Genomic DNA, 17840 nt, shown 5'->3' with positions numbered 1-17840 from the left:
AAAACCCAACTGGGTTTTTGCAACAATATCAGAGCAGCTGGGCTGTGCTAAAAAGGTAAGCCTAAACCCATTCCATTGAGAGAACCCAACCTGTGGGCTTCCAATTTTTAATTGTGGGCTTGTAATAATTAACCCAATTTTTTGGGCTTTTTATTTATCTATTTTGGGTTTGTAATAATTTATTTTTGGGCTTGTTTAAATTCTTTCATTGGACTTGTATTTTGGACTCTGGGTTTAAACCCAGCTGAGCTTATAACTGATGGACTTGTATTCCACTCAAAAGTGGACCTCGAAACCAAAGTTTTAAAACAAACGTCGGGCCTTAACCAACTGGGCCAAATTAAACTTTCAAAATTAAAACTTGGATTTTCGTAGGCCGCAGCCTTCATTTCATTAGAGGCTTGCACAGTGGGCTTGCTCCCATTTCAAAAACCAAATTTTTATTTTCTTCTTTTTATTATTTAAAAAAAAAAAAAAAAAAAAAAAAAAAATTTTACTTGCTCCCAGATTTTGAAACCAAATTTTATTTTGCTCCCACAGTAACAACCAATTTTTTCTTCTAATCCCGACAAAACCAAAATTCTCCATAAAAACCAAAAAGTTTTCCAAAATCTTTCCCTAAAAAACCAAAATTTTTCTTTTTCCCATTAAAACCAAATGTCTCCCGCCAAAACCAAATTTTTCCCAACAAAACCAAATTTTTCCAAAAAGTCCAATCCCTTAAAAACCAAATTGATTGAATTATGAGCTTGAGCCCAATCATGTATAGATCTTTTTCTACTGTTGGGGAATACAACGAATCCCTTAGAGAACTTGCGTATGGACAAACTTCACGTTATGAACCTCCCACAGACCATGATGTCAATAGTATAGGAATTATTATGGACATTTTCAAAGTCCCGAGCCGCAATACATGAACCCTAATGACTATTCATACATGCATCATTTTCGCAACGTGAAAATGAACATTTTGCTAGTGCCTCACTCACACAATCATCTCTGATGGATCAATTAGAAGCTCGAATCGCAGCTTTAGAAATGCAATCACATGAGGAATCTGTCACATCTAATTTTCTTAGGCAACCTGAAATCTATGCATGTCCCGCATGTGGTAGTTTAGACCACCCTGTTGAGCATTGTCATATTTTGCATAATTTTAGGCCATCAAGAGAAAATCCAATGTATGAAATGCCCATGAATTGTGAGAATGGTAGTCATTGGGACCATAATCAATCCTTTGAGGGTTGCGATCAATTTTTGTAACCCTAATGACCATGCACACATGTACCATCACCACAATTTGAACATGAAGAATTTTGTACTCCCATGAATTTAGACTCCACCACAGAAGCTTTAGACTTAGTGAGCAAAACTTCGATAGATCTACATCACGAATTCAGGCATATTTAGATCAGATTTTGCTTCACCTACAAAAGGAGGAAATTCATGAGGAAATGTATGTTGTCCCTAATGAAGTGTCTAGTCCCATTCATGTAAATGATGTTGAATATGAACCTAATTTAGAGGAACATGAATGACTAACGACACCACCACTGTTAATGAGGACCAATATGCATGCTACCATGATGATGATTATGATGATATGTTAGAAGAACATGAAAATATTGTGGAACCTGTTGGTTCAAAAACATATGGCTTCTCGCCCTCGACCTTCATGAATGTTGTTTTTCTAATACTCATTGTAATTCATATGATTTTGATATTGACATGGGATTCGTACAATTATTCTGTGAAGATGAACATGACATAGGAATAGTTGAATCTTCTGTAGACACTAATATGCATGAAAATATATTTGATGTGTCTGATTCTCTACCTAGGTCACATTGTGATATTTCTCCTGATTTGCCAATGCATGAGAATGAATTTTGATGATGTTGATGATTCTGAGTGTGAACTTGCTAAACTGTTTGATGATTGTGAGCATGTTGTGACACTTGTAGAAGACTTAGGAGATTTGATGTGATTAGTAATGATGCCTATCTCTACAAGTCACAATCTGATGGCCTTCCACCCAACCTAGATTTGGTTTGTACCAATATTGTAAAACCAATTTTTCTGAGAATGCCCAACCTAGGTTTGGAACTGTGTGCTTCCCAAGTCCTCTTGGACTATTTGCTTCTAAGTATAATACATCTGAGGAACCACAGTTGGAATTAGCATGTTTGCCCGTCCCTAGCACAGTTCATTTCGAGCTAGACCTTTTGCATGATGAACCCCCGAAACTGCGCGATTTTGTTTTCAAAATTATATCTTCTGTAAAATCCAGGTTTGGGGGTAGCTCATTTTGTTTCACAGTTTCACTTGCGTTTCTTTCCTATTATTATGTGTGAAGCTGTTGAAATGTCTACACTTTGTCTTTTGGGTTGATCCTCAACTCTTTAGATTGTTAGTGTATGGTGAATTTTTTGTATATAATCCAGTAGATAAATTTTAAAAACCCTTTTGTTCCTTTTGTATATATTTTGCTAATCCAATATGATCTCGGCTGAAATATGTTGGATTTTTGCCTTGAATAACGGAGTTTTAATTCTGCTTTCGCCGAAATCGGGTATTCTCTCTCCTTTTACTCTACTCAGCATGTCCCTTTCCATATGTTGCATTTTAATTCTTTCCATATTTTGAAACATTGAGGACAATGTTTAGTTTAGGTTTGGGGGTATAGAGTAGATACCACGATAATTGCCATAATTGAAAACGAACTCCTTCTTTTTTTGAAAAAATTGAAAAATTCCAAAAAAATTGAAAAAATCAAAATTGAAAAAAAAAAAAAAAAATTAAAAAATGAAAAATCATAAAAATGGAGCTCATTTACCTTGAAATGTTGACTCTTGTGCAAATATGTAATTATTAGGAGTCTTAGTCTAGATATTTAGGCACCCTGATTCTAGCACAATTCACATAGTGATAAGAAATTTGCACGCGCACGATCTACCAATACATGTATGGCCTCGATCTTCAAGGTGTTTGATAGGAAGTTACGATTGCCAATCACTTTAGAATACTGAACGAAACTTGACTAGCTTGTTCTTTGGTTGGTTGGGATAGAAGGTGGAGGTTACATTAAGAAAGACAACCATCGAATTTAACTGGGTGCATCAAAAAGGGCTACCTCTTGCAAAGTGTCATGTAATTTTGTTTCCTTTTGTTATGTATCAAAAGTGTATCTGTTAAAAAAAAAAAAAAAAAAAAAAAAAAAAAAAAAAAAATCGATGTATATTCAGAAAAAAATATCAGAAAAATACAAAAAAATCAAGTATTGCAATTCCATCATCTCTTGTTCCAAAATAAAAAGAGAATAGTCAATGTAAATAGTCATCTTTTGTTGTTTTTGTAATAAGCAAGGAGGGTGTATGCCATTGATGTACAACGCGAGAAATTGTGAAATACCTCCAACTCATTCACAATTCTCGTAAAGTCCGGACAGCTAGCTAGATTTCGACCTCAGTTCTTAGCCTGAGAAACTATCTCTTGGTGATTAGTAGTCATGACTTCAGATCTTTCTTTACACATGTGTAGATACACTTTACACTCTTATCACATGTCCTTTTTGTTATCAGTGCTAGGATTGTGCCTTCGATAGCTAGATTGACATCTCCATTTTGCTGTGAGCTTAAACTGTTTTGCACATGTCATTTGATGGAATCTGAGCTTATATTTGTCCTTAGGTTTTGTAGGCACACCTCTGGTAAACCTTCACGAGACTTCAACTCGTCCACTAGGGACACTTAGTGGTTTAAAAGGCTTAGTGCATACGCTAAATGCATTCGAGAGACCAGCGACAGTGGTATAGTTAGGATTTCCTTAGTTTTGTTTTACTTGAGGACAAGTAAAATTCAGGTTTGGGGGTATTTGATGAGTGCCAAATATTGTATATATTTATCCCTTTTTGTTGGCATTTTAACTCATCTTTTGGGCATTAATTCTACATTTTATCCCATATTCTGTATTTTCATTGTTTTCAAGAATAAATATTTTTATTAATTAATTTTGCATTTTTAGGTAATAAATAAAGTTCGGATGAGTCGCGAGCGAAAAGAGCAGAAAAGTAGTGAAAAGCCGGGAGAAATTACGCAAGGAAGCCGCGAAGAATGGTGCGCACAACCTCATTTTCTACACACAAAAGCGCCTCCGTTCTCAGCCATCAGATCGGTTCTCAGGAGCATCCGACGGTCGCTCCTTCATAGAGCATCAAAATCTGAAGTCTCTGCCAAGCACCACAGCGCTGAAATTCCAAGCCTTCAGATTAGATGGTAGTTGAATCCAACGGTCGCTTCCTTGCTGTGCATCGAAGATTGATATCTCCGCCTTACACTACAGTACCTAACTCCATCAAGTACCGTTCGTTTCGTTGTATCCATCTGACGGTCGCTCCTCCTCTCGCAACCGTCCGATCTACCTACCATCTTCGCATCGCAGCTCAGAGTCACAGAACATCAAGACTCGATACGCCCGCCTAACACCCTAGCAACCGAATCATTTAACCTCAACCAAACATCTCCTCCTTCCTCTCCATCGACCTCACCCCCTCTGCAGAGACACCATGTCCTGCCACCACCAGAACACCACCTCTGCCACTGCCGCTTCACCACCACACTTCCACCATCATCACCCCTATCCTCCACCATCATTACCCCCTTTGTTCTAGCCTCCTATTATATAGTTTTCTCCCCTAATTTCTCTCTAAAAACCTAGGGAAGAAATCAATAAAATAGGACGAGTTGGAAAGACGTAATTGAAGCATGGGAATGGAGCAGAGACTGAGGAGAAGAATGGGTCGAAAGAAGACTCGTCAAATCACATGTTAGGTGAGTTCAATTTCAATTCCTAATTTCTCTGTAATTTGGGGGTTTTTTCTAGAAACCCTAATTCATGTTGGAACCGTACCAGGAGAGAATTAGAGTAGGGGAATGGGCTCAAATTAGACCCATGACATTAGATAAGCAGTAAACCTAATTGTACTGTTATATTGTGGCATTTTGGGAAAATGGGTGATAACCCTAATTTGATGTATTGGGTATAAAATGTGGGTGGGTTTTTGTAAGACATGCTTGGAGTAGCCAACATCCAGGACTTTCATGTCCTGTTAATTAATTTCTGCTAATTTCTTTATGTCCTGTTAATGTTAATTGTTATGTTATGTTGTCTCCTGTTTGTGTTCTGTGTGTGATTGTATTATCCATGTTATGTTTGTGTTAACTAGTTTGTGTGTTTTGTTTCTACACATGATCCTGTAAGTCCCCTGTTGAACTCACATGTTCTTATTCTGAGTTTTGATGCTTGACAACCATGAGGACTCTTAACTGCAACATGTTCTAATTCCCCACTAGGGTGAGAGAACAACTGAACCATGATGGTTAGCTATTAGGATGGTTTTTGCTGAGCTTAAAATAGCTTAGGCTAGTTAGACTCCTAAGTGCCCAACTGATTTGTGATTAGTGGTGCTGTAAGAAGACCACTAATGCTAGGGGTCAGTGGTGGCTCTAAGAAATTAATTAGCTACATTAGTTAGTAAACCACTGCCTAGTTAGTCTGTGATTGGTTGTGCCTTAAACAGACAGCCAATACTAGGGGTTAGCTAAGGCTGTAAGGTTGGTTAACTAGATATTTGACAAGAACTTAACCTAGGTGAACTGGCTAGGTAAAGGAAACTCTCATCCATCTCCCTGCACTTCCCATCCACAATTTCTTTTCTATGTTTGTTCTGTTAGATTCACCACAACCCTGCCCTTGGCCTTAGGCCTTGGTTCATTCTTGTTTTGTTTTGCTTTTGTTTTGTTTTTGCTGTTTAGTTCTTCCATTGCTTTTGCCTTGTTGTTTCTTCCCTGCCCTGCAACTCTGTTGCTTCTCTGGTTTGCTTCCAATTTGGCCTAGAGCCACTGTTTACCACTCCTTGTGCTGCTGTTGTTGTTGCACTTGCCCTGCAGCACTTCTCCTTTTGCTGTTGCTGTTGGCCTTGCTGTGCAGCTCTTGCTCCTGCTGCTGCTACTACCTGCTGTGCAGCTGCCCTACTGCTGCTACTGGTGCCTGCTGCTTCTTTGCCTCTGCCAAGCCTGCTGCCAAGCTGCTGCCACTTCTTCTCCTGCAGCTGCTGTGCAGACTTGCTGCTCCTGCAGCCAAGCAAAGGCCAATCCAACTGAGCCCAATTCACTTCAGTGAAGCCTAAGGCCCAGTCCTCAGTAACCAAGCCCAGTTTCTAAAACCAAAAGCCCAGAGCACAACTTGGGCTCATCAGAAGACCAAAACCAAAGCCCAAGTTCATTATTAAGGCCCAATCCAATTCAGGCTTAATCAAAAGCCTAAGTTTAAGGCCTAAGCCCATTTGCATTTCAAAGACCAACTGAGCCCAAGCTCAGTTCATTTTATTGTGAACAAACCCATTAGTACTCAAGCCCAATTTAAGCCAAAAGGCTTCTAAGCCCAAAGCAAATCTAGGAACCCAATTAGCTAAATCACTTCCAAAACACACCCGATCTCTGTGGATCGACCCGTACTTGCACGAGCTACAACTGACGACCGTGCACTTGCGGTATTACTGTAGGCCCCCGTTTTTATCGCTTCAATTATACACATCTCCGGGCCTACCAGCAGCTAGAAACCGCATACCTGGGCAGTCGAGGCACTCCTCGGTGGAAGTATAGCACCAGAACCTTCCTCCTCGTCTCCCTCAACGACGTCAAGGGCATAAGGAAAACTCATACCTGAGAAGTTTAAACGCCAGGGACAGAAATCTCCATAACGAGCAGGGGGAGATTCACGTGGCCTGCTACTCTCAGTAGGACTCCAACCGCGTGGACAGGGAATCCAACCGTACGCCCAAGGACCAACAACTTCGATAACGGTAGCGTGCCACTCGTAGTCATGGTCGCGCTTGATCCTCTCGCGTGCCGGAAAAAGTTTCCGCTGACTAGACCCTTCCGTGTCAGGAACATACTTCAGCTTGGCATCGCTGACCTCATTTAACAGACGAATTTCGCCCCGAGGAGCAGCGAGATTCCGAAGGATAACACTCCACGGCTTACGGTTCCTACTATTGACGTAATCACCGAAGGAGTTATTGAAATTCTCAGGAGTATACCATTCCTTCTCCGCGGGATTGGGAACGTAACAAGTCATTGTCGTCTCCCCTTACTCCGTAGATAGTACTCCCTCAGTGCACGGAGATAATTCCCCGATAGTTGCGATACAGAACGGCTGTGAGTATTGGTGGAAGAGCCTTCACGACTAGCAAGCACATCATAGTAGAAGGAATCACCTGACTTGTACAACGGCAGCATAAGACCAGCTTCGAACGCTCCAACCGTAGTCAACAAATGAAATTCATCGAACTCATACCTTGAGATAAGCTCATAAGTAATATCATCCTCAGGGGCATAGAAACGAACCTCGAAGGCTTGAAGCTCATGCTTTTCCTTGAATATTTCGAGATCAATATGCTTGAACGTTACTTTTTTCTTGCTGACCGAAACGCTGCGTATCAATGGGGCAGCCTCATCCTCCTCGGCGGGACCGGATGAACCAATAAAAGCCTCGGAAGCCTTTCTCTTCAAAGAAGGATTTTTTGAAGACTCAGCCCTCGGAACACCACCTTTGGTATTCTTCTCTTTAAAAGAACTTATAGGAGGGGGCGGCAGATGACGCTCGGGCTCTACAGAACGTAGAGGAGGAACATCAAAAGCGACAGCACGAGTCGGTGGCTGCTGGTAGGCTTCTAAAAGGTCCTAAAAATTATCCCCGGCCAAAAACTTGGTGGGCCCGGAGATATGTATAAAATTAAGCGCAATGAAAACGCGGGCCTACAGTAATACCGCAAGTGCACGGTCGTCGGTTGTAGCTCGTGCAAGTACGGGTCGATCCACAGAGATCGGGTGTGTTTTGTTGTTTCTAGCTATTTTAGGTTCTAGCTGCTATTGGGCTATGAAGCCTTTTGGCTTAAATTGGGCTTTGAATACTAATGGGTTTGATAACAATAAAATGAACTGAGCTTGGGCTCAGTTAGTCTTTGAAGTGTAAATGGGCTTTGGCCTTAAACTTAGGCTTTTGATTAAGCCCACAGTTGACTGAATTGGGCTTTTAGCCTTAATGAAATGGGCTTCAGTTTGTACAAACAATGGACAGTGGGCTTAGAACTGAGCTTGGGCTTTTGGGATTGTTGTGAGCCAAGCTCAGTTGCAGCAGCAGCAGCAGCAGGGGAAGGGGAGCAGCAGCAGCAACAGGGTTGCAGCAGCAGCAGCACAAGGCAAAGAAGAAGGAAAGCAGCAGTACTGCGGCAGCAAAGCTGGAGAAAACAGCAGCAACAGCAGCAGCAGTGCAAGGAAAGCAGCTGCACAAGCACTGAGTAGCAGGGTAGGGAAGCAACAACAGGGCAAAAGCAACAGCACAAGGGCTTCTGGCTTAGTAGCAAAAGAGGAGTGTAAACAGTGGCTCTAGGCCAAAGATGGAAGCAAACCAGAGAACAAAAGAATGGCAAAAACAGCAAAGATTAAACAGACTAAAAACTAAACAGCAAAAGAAAGATGACAATGCAGAAAACAGTGTGAACAAGATAAATGAACCAAGGCCTAAGACCAAGGGCAGGGATGTGGAGAAGAAGTAACAAAGCAAAGCTAAGGCATTCATCTAGAGTGGGAAGAGAACTAGCTTGCTCATTGTCACTAGTGAGCACTAGTTTCTCCCCACTACTCAATCAACACAATGCACCTAAGCATACAAAAATGGAATGGCAAGATAATCAGCTTGCTATGAGCACTGATTTCTTCCATTACTCAATCAATTCAGTACTTCAAAGGTTTCCAGCCTAGCATTCCATTAAACTAACAGTAGTGAACTAAACATTAACATTACACAAACATCAACAGGAACATGCACATTTAACAGGAACATCAACAGAATATGAAAACAAGCACATTAACAGGAACATTAACATTACAACTAATGGAGAAATTGAACAATACACAGAACATGGAAAAACATGGATAGCAAACACATGAATTGAAAACATGATGAACTAAAACTGAATTTGGAATTAAAATTGCAAATTAAAATTAAGTCTACAAATACAGAACAGGGAAGAAAAATCTACCCAAGAGGAACTGGCTAGTCCAGCCCTCATGGGGATACACTGGCTAGTCCAGAGATAATCCATTACACCCACCACAGTCCCCTTTTTATACCCAATTACATGATTAGGGTTTACACCCTTTTCACCCAAAAATCCCCAAAACAGTAGACATTAGGGTTCTACCTAATGTGACAGAAAATCACAGTTAAATTCAATTACCTACCCTATATCACCCACTTTATCTTCTCCATGCTCTATCTCAACCTAATTAGGATTTATGTAAAAACCCCCAAATTGACAGAACTAGGGTTTGGTAAATTCTTACCCAAATTGATGTGATTTGACGAGTTTTTCTTCGACCCATTCTTCTCCTTGGTCCTCTGTTCCATTCCCATGCTTCAATTACTACTCGAGACTCACCTATTTGACTGATTTCTCACCTAGGGTTTCAGAGAAAAGAATGGTGAGAAATCAGTGAAATAGAGGGCTAGAGAGAGGGGTATTAGGTGGTTTAGGTAATATGGGTGGTTGCATGATGGTTGTAGCAGGTGAAGAAGGTGCTGGTGATGATGGTGGTGCGGCAGGTGAAGAAGGTGGTTCTGCAGAGGGAGGTGAGGGAGGAAAGGTCGATATAGGTTAGGGTAGGGGCTGTTTGTTTGAGGTCTAGGGTTCGGGTGCTCCAGTGTGTGGCGGCTTCATCGATTTTTGATGTTCAGCGAGACTAAGCCGTGAGATGTGGAGCTGGTAGGTAGATCGGACGGTGATGCGGAGGCAAGCGAGGAGCGACCGTCGGATGAAGGGATACAACGAAACGAACGGTACTTGATGGAGTTAGGTACTGTAGTGTAAGGCGGAGATATCAAACTTCGATGAACAGCAAGGGAGCAACCGTTGGATTCAACTACCATCTAATCTGAAGGCTTGGAATTTCAGCGCTGTGGTGCTTGGCAGAGACTTCAGATTTTGATGCTCTATGAAGGAGCGACCATCGGATGCTTCTGAGAACTGATCTGATGGCTGAGAACGGAGGCGTTTTGTGTGTAGAAAATGAGGTTGTGCGCACCATTCTTCGCGGCTTCCTTGCGTGATTTCTCCCGGCTTTTCACTACTTTTCTGCTCTTTTTGCTCCGCAAGTCATCCAGACTTTATTTATTACCTAAAAATGCAAAATTAATTAATAAAAATATTTATTCTCGAAAACAATGAAAATACATAATATGGGATAAAATGTAGAATTAATGCATAAAAGATGAGTTAAATGCCAACAAAAAGGGATAGATATATACAATATTTGGCACTCATCAAATACCCCCAAACCTGAATTTTACTTGTCCTCAAGTAAAACAGAACTAAGGAAATCCTAACTATACCACTGTCGCTGGTCTCTCGAATGCATTTAGCGTATGCACTAAGCCTTTTAAACCACTAAGTGTCCCTAGTGGACGAGTGAAGTCTCGTGAAGGTTTACCAGAGGTGTGCCTACAAAACCTAAGGACAAAATATGAGCTCATATTCCATCAAATGTGACATGTGCAAAACAGTTTAAGCTCACAGCAAAATGGAGATGTCAATCTAGCTATCAAAGGCACAATCCTAGCACTGATAACAAAAAAAGACATGTGATAAGAGTGTAAAGTGTATCTACACATGTGTAAAGAAAGATCTGAAGTTATGACTACTAATCACCAAGAGATAGTTTCTCAGGCTAAGAACTGAGGTCGAAATCTAGCTAGCTGTCCGGACTTTACGAGAATTGTGAATGAGTTGGAGGTATTTCACAATCACTCGCGTTGTACATCAATGGCATACACCCTCCTTGCTTATTACAATAAAACACAGATGACTATTTACATGACTCTTATTTACATTGACTACTCTCTTTTATTTTTGGAACAGAGAGGATGGAATTGAAAAATACTTGATATATATATATATATATTTTTTTTTATTTTTTATTTTTTTTTTCTGAATATATACATCGTTTTTTTTTTTTTTTTTTTTTTTTTTTTTTTTTTTTTTTTTTTTTTTGAACAAAGAAACACTTTTGATACATATACAAAAGGAAACAAAAGATTACATGACACTTTGCAAGAGGTAGCCCTTTTTGATGCACCCAGTTAAATTCGATGGTTGTCTTTCTTAATGTAACCTCCACCTTCTATCCCAACCAACCAAAGAACAAGCTAGTCAAGTTTCGTTCAGTATTCTAAAGTGATTGGCAATCGTAACTTCCTATCAAACACCTTGAAGATTGAGGCCATACATGTATTGGTAGATCGTGCGCGTGCAAATTTCTTATCACTATGTGAATTGTGCTAGAATCAGGGTGCCTAAATATCTAGACTAAGACTCCTAATAAAAATACATATTTGCACAAGAGTCAACATTTCAAGGTAAATGAGCTCCATTTTTATGATTTTTCTAATTTTTTAATTTTTTTGAATTTGATTTTTCAATTTTTTCAAAAAAAGAAGAAGGAGTTCGTTTTCAATTATGGCAAATTATCATGGTATCTACTCTATACCCCCAAACCTAAAGTAAACATTGTCCTCAATGTTTCAAAATATGGAAAGAATTAAAATGCAACATATGGAAAGGGACATGCTGAGTAGAGTAAAAGGAGAGAGAATACCCGATTTCGGCGAAAGCAGAATTAAAACTCCGTTATTCAAGGCAAAAATCCAACATATTTCAGCCGAGATCATATTGGATTAGCAAAATATATACAAAAGGAACAAAAGGGTTTTTAAGAAAATTTATCTACTGGATTATATACAAAAAAATCACCCATACACCAAAAGTCTAAAGAGTTGAGGATCAACCCAAAAGAAAAAGTGTAGAGACATGGAAAGTTTCAAAACACTAAAATTGGACTTAAATGGGAGAAAAATAAAACTTTTTTTTTTTTTTTTTTTTAACAAAGAAAATGAAATTTGGTTTTTGAATGGGAGCAAAAGAAAATTTTGGTTTTTTTTTTTTTTTTTTTTTTTTTTTTTTTTTTTTTTTTAAAGAAAATAAAATTTGGTTTTTTAAATGGGAGCAAGCCCACTGTTTGTCCTCTAATGGAATGGAAGGAAGGCTGCGGCCCACGAAACACTAAGTTTTAATTTTGAAAGTTTAATTTGGCCTAGTTGGTTAAGGCCCGACGTTTGTTTTAAAACTTTGGTTTCGAGGTCCACTCTTGAGTGGAAACAAGCCCACAATCGGTTACAAGCTCAGCTGGGTTTAAACCCAGAGTCCAAAATACAAGTCCAATGAAAGAATTTAAACAAGCCCACAAATAAATTATTACAAACCCAACAGAAAATAAGAGAAGCCCAAAAATTGGCTTTAATATTACAAGCCCACAATTAAAAAATTGGAAGCCCACAGGTTGGGTTCTCTCAATGGAATGGGTTTAGGCTTACCTTTTTAGCACAGCCCAGCTGCTCTGATATTGTTGCAAAAACCCAGTTGGGTTTTGGTTCTTTTCCTTGGTGGCGTCCCAGCAGAGGAAAAACAGGTTCAGAACAGCAGGTCCAACAGCAAATGAAGTGAAGCAGATGCAGATGCAAATGCTATGAAATGAAATACAAAATAGCTAAAGAAAAACACAAGAAAAACACAACACCAATCCCCGGCAGCGGCGCCAAAAACTTGGTAGGCTTCTAAAAGGTCCTAAAAATTATCCCCGGCCAAAAACTTGGTGGGCCCGGAGATATGTATAAAATTAAGCGCAATGAAAACGCGGGCCTACAGTAATACCGCAAGTGCACGGTCGTCGGTTGTAGCTCGTGCAAGTACGGGTCGATCCACAGAGATCGGGTGTGTTTTGTTGTTTCTAGCTATTTTAGGTTCTAGCTGCTATTGGGCTATGAAGCCTTTTGGCTTAAATTGGGCTTTGAGTACTAATGGGTTTGATAACAATAAAATGAACTGAGCTTGGGCTCAGTTAGTCTTTGAAGTGTAAATGGGCTTTGGCCTTAAACTTAGGCTTTTGATTAAGCCCACAGTTGACTGAATTGGGCTTTTAGCCTTAATGAAATGGGCTTCAGTTTGTACAAACAATGGACAGTGGGCTTAGAACTGAGCTTGGGCTTTTGGGATTGTTGTGAGCCAAGCTCAGTTGCAGCAGCAGCAGCAGGGGAAGGGGAGCAGCAGCAGCAACAGGGTTGCAGCAGCAGCAGCACAAGGCAAAGAAGAAGGAAAGCAGCAGTACTGCGGCAGCAAAGCTGGAGAAAACAGCAGCAACAGCAGCAGCAGTGCAAGGAAAGCAGCTGCACAAGCACTGAGTAGAAGGGTAGGGAAGCAACAACAGGGCAAAAGCAACAGCACAAGGGCTTCTGGCTTAGTAGCAAAAGAGGAGTGTAAACAGTGGATCTAGGCCAAAGATGGAAGCAAACCAGAGAACAAAAGAATGGCAAAAACAGCAAAGATTAAACAGACTAAAAACTAAACAGCAAAAGAAAGATGACAATGCAGAAAACAGTGTGAACAAGATAAATGAACCAAGGCCTAAGGACAAGGGCAGGGATGTGGAGAAGAAGTAACAAAGCAAAGCTAAGGCATTCATCTAGAGTGGGAAGAGAACTAGCTTGCTCATTGTCACTAGTGAGCACTAGTTTCTCCCCACTACTCAATCAACACAATGCACCTAAGCATACAAAAATGGAATGGCAAGATAATCAGCTTGCTATGAGCACTGATTTCTTCCATTACTCAATCAATTCAGTGCTTCAAAGGTTTCTAGCCTAGCATTCCATTAAACTAACAGTAGTGAACTAAACATTAACATTACACAAACATCAACAGGAACATGCACATTTAACAGGAACATCAACAGAATATGAAAACAAGCACATTAACAGGAACATTAACATTACAACTAATGGAGAAATTGAACAATACACAGAACATGGAAAAACATGGATAGCAAACACATGAATTGAAAACATGATGAACTAAAACTGAATTTGGAATTAAAATTGCAAATTAAAATTAAGTCTACAAATACAGAACAGGGAAGAAAAATCTACCCAAGAGGAACTGGCTAGTCCGGCCCTCATGGGGATACACTGGCTAGTCCAGAGATAATCCATTACACCCACCACAGTCCCCTTTTTATACCCAATTACATGATTAGGGTTTACACCCTTTTCACCCAAAAATCCCCAAAACAGTAGACATTAGGGTTCTACCTAATGTGACAGAAAATCACAGTTAAATTCAATTACCTACCCTATATCACCCACTTTATCTTCTCCATGCTCTATCTCAACCTAATTAGGATTTATGTAAAAACCCCCAAATTGACAGAACTAGGGTTTGGTAAATTCTTACCCAAATTGATGTGATTTGACGAGTTTTTCTTCGACCCATTCTTCTCCTTGGTCCTATGTTCCATTCCCATGCTTCAATTACTACTCGAGACTCACCTATTTGACTGATTTCTCACCTAGGGTTTCAGAGAAAAGAATGGTGAGAAATCAGTGAAATAGAGGGCTAGAGAGAGGGGTATTAGGTGGTTTAGGTAATATGGGTGGTTGCATGATGGTTGTAGCAGGTGAAGAAGGTGCTGGTGATGATGGTGGTGCGGCAGGTGAAGAAGGTGGTTCTGCAGAGGGAGGTGAGGGAGGAGAGGTCGATATGGGTTAGGGTAGGGGCTGTTTGTTTGAGGTCTAGGGTTCGGGTGCTCCAGTGTGTGGCGGCTTCATCGATTTTTGATGTTCAGCGAGACTAAGCCGTGAGATGTGGAGCTGGTAGGTAGATCGGACGGTGATGCGGAGGCAAGCGATGAGCGACCGTCGGATGAAGGGATACAACGAAACGAACGGTACTTGATGGAGTTAGGTACTGTAGTGTAAGGCGGAGATATCAAACTTCGATGAACAGCAAGGGAGCAACCGTTGGATTCAACTACCATCTAATCTGAAGGCTTGGAATTTCAGCGCTGTGGTGCTTGGCAGAGACTTCAGATTTTGATGCTCTATGAAGGAGCGACCATCGGATGCTTCTGAGAACTGATCTGATGGCTGAGAACGGAGGCGTTTTTGTGTGTAGAAAATGAGGTTGTGCGCACCATTCTTCGCGGCTTCCTTGCGTGATTTCTCCCGGCTTTTCACTACTTTTCTGCTCTTTTTGCTCCGCAAGTCATCCAGACTTTATTTATTACCTAAAAATGCAAAATTAATTAATAAAAATATTTATTCTCGAAAACAATGAAAATACAGAATATGGGATAAAATGTAGAATTAATGCATAAAAGATGAGTTAAATGCCAACAAAAAGGGATAGATATATACAATATTTGGCACTCATCAGCTGCGTACTCCTAACATCATCACGAGGACGAGACACCGCGCGATCGACAACTTTTCGAGACCCAGAAGGATTTGTCGAAGGAACCTATTCCCTAGAAGATTAGGCCTTCGCCCCAGAAGAAACTCGATTTCTACGAACATCATCTTGAGACTCTCTACGCGGAGGAGATCTCGATAGACCAGAACCAGGAGTCTGATAAGGAAGCCGCGGACGGTCAGAGATGGCTGCGAAAAGATTAATCATAAACAAGTCAAAAACAAACACAAGGACATCATAAGATCAAAAAAAAAACCACATAAATAGCAATCCACACACGATAACGCAGAAACCCTAAAATTAGTATACATGCTCGAAACTCCCTAAATCCCTACCCTGAAAGGCTCAAGCAAAACAATGGCCTCCTTGATTTAAGACGAAGAACAGGTGCAAACTAGCATGCAAGCATTAAAAGAAGTTCTTCATCACAAACAAGGGACAACAGTAGCAGAAAATTTACAAATCAACATAGCGTAAAACAGTGGAAACAAAGAAAAGAAAAAACTTACCCGCAAAAACAGCAGTAGAAAGAACAAATCAAAAATAAAGAGGAGGCAAGTGTGATTAATGCTAAGGCGGAGAGAATTTAAGAATGAAGACTGACAGAGAATTTAAATAAAGACTGACAGAGAATTTAAGGGCTGAAGAACAAGGAATGAAGAGCAAGGAATGAAGACGGAGAGAATGAAATTAATTTTTCTCTCTTCCTTAATATACTCGAAAGAAAGAGGAGGAAGTTAAGAGAGGAATGGTAAACATGCCCATTAAATGAGCAATTAATGCACGAATAAAGAAACATGCCCAAGTATCCAGGAGAAGTTATTAGGAGAGAGGAAGAATATGTAACGACTATTTTCTTCAATGCTCCCGCTAAACACTCAAGCCCGAAGAAAACGGGCAAATTGTGTGCACATATTTCATCATCAAACACGTGTATATAGGAACATACGTGGAGAGCATGCGGACAAAGTCATCAAAGCATGATGACATGTGCCCACAGCCAAGATGCCCATCCCGCCGACGTTAGATCTTTTCCCGAACAAATCTAAGGGCAGAAGTTAAAGGATGTTCCGGTAACACGCTGTACTGCGAAGCACCAAATAACTCCCAAAGAGTTACTTTATCTCATCCCCAAAAGAAGCCAAGATCAACGATGGAGAGAAGATGTACTGACATGGACGCGACAGAGGCAGAGAACACTTGCCTGACACGAGCAGGCGCCTCAACTACCCGCATTAAACACTCTGAGCAGCATACGTGTCGATCAACCCGTGGAACGAACGAGGATGACTCTGCGTGATGAAGTTACGAACGAAGACCCCTGCGTGATGGACACAAAACACAAGAAGATAAGGTTCCAACGGCCTTCAGAGATGGGTCCCACACTCTAACCCTATAAATACCCCCTCTCCACCAAGAGTAAAGGGATCGAAAAAACTGGGGAAGGAGAGAGAGAAAAGATTGTAAGTGTAAGTTAGTCCTTTACAATAGATAGACCCATGTAAACTACAAAGTCACTCGACTATCTTTGTAACCATCAAGTACATAGTGAAACAACAACCCCGTGGATGTAGGCCTTAGTGCTGAACCACGTAAATCCCGGTCTCATTTACACTTCAGCACTTTATTTTTGTCTAACGCTTCATGAGTTTTACTTTTATGCTTCGTTTTCTTTATCTCCCCTTGCGTAAACGCCACTCGCAGTATTCTTAGACGAGGCTATGATAAACCCGAAGGTTTTGAGCCAAGGAATCAATGCCATTGTATTATCAGCACGAGTGGGTACCTAGAGTTTGAATATTGTTTGTGAACATATAGATACCTACGTGATTTACGTGTTCACATGCACAGTTCTTTACCTGATCTAAACCAAGAGTGTTAATAAGAGATACAAGGTCACCAACTATATGAAGAACCGAGTAACTTTGTATAGAAGTAGGTGCATCAGTATCACCATAACCTCTAAGATCAGGAGCTATACATCTATAACCGCGAGAAGATAATGAGAGAATTTGATGACGCTATGAATACCAAAGTTCAGGAAATCCATGAAGAAACAAAATTGCTGGGTGTTCCTTGTTTCCTTTCTCTGCTACATGCATGTTAATACCATTTACTAACACATTTTTGTGTTCAATTCCTTCCATTTTGTATCTGTTGATTGACTTCAGTTTTGTTTAGGTATTATAGATTTGATTTAGATTCAGATAGTGCAGAGAGTGAGAAATGAGAAGAGATAATAATAAGACAAGCGTCGAGACTTAGGTTGTGGTTTTGGACAATCATTGATCCTACACGTTGTCTCATGTGGTTGGATTCTAGAAAATAAATGAATTATAGCTGCATAGGACGTTATAATAATGAGGTTCCCTTTATTGATGCTTCGCCTTTTTTGTGTTTAGATCCGGGTAAGTAAATGATA

General features: G+C 40.3%; 1 pseudogene; it reads right to left on the bottom strand.

Annotated features, from left to right (window-relative positions):
• The window catches only part of LOC113319107, a 32535-nt pseudogene extending 14942 nt beyond the window's left edge, over positions 1-17593 (bottom strand).
• Positions 17594-17840: the final 247 nt, after the last annotated feature.

The sequence above is a fragment of the Papaver somniferum genome, chromosome 10, assembly GCF_003573695.1.
Source record: "Papaver somniferum cultivar HN1 chromosome 10, ASM357369v1, whole genome shotgun sequence".
NCBI classification, from domain to species: Eukaryota; Viridiplantae; Streptophyta; class Magnoliopsida; order Ranunculales; family Papaveraceae; genus Papaver; species Papaver somniferum.
The sequence above is the reverse complement of the archived record's forward strand: the minus strand, read 5'-3'. Positions and strand labels throughout refer to the sequence as shown.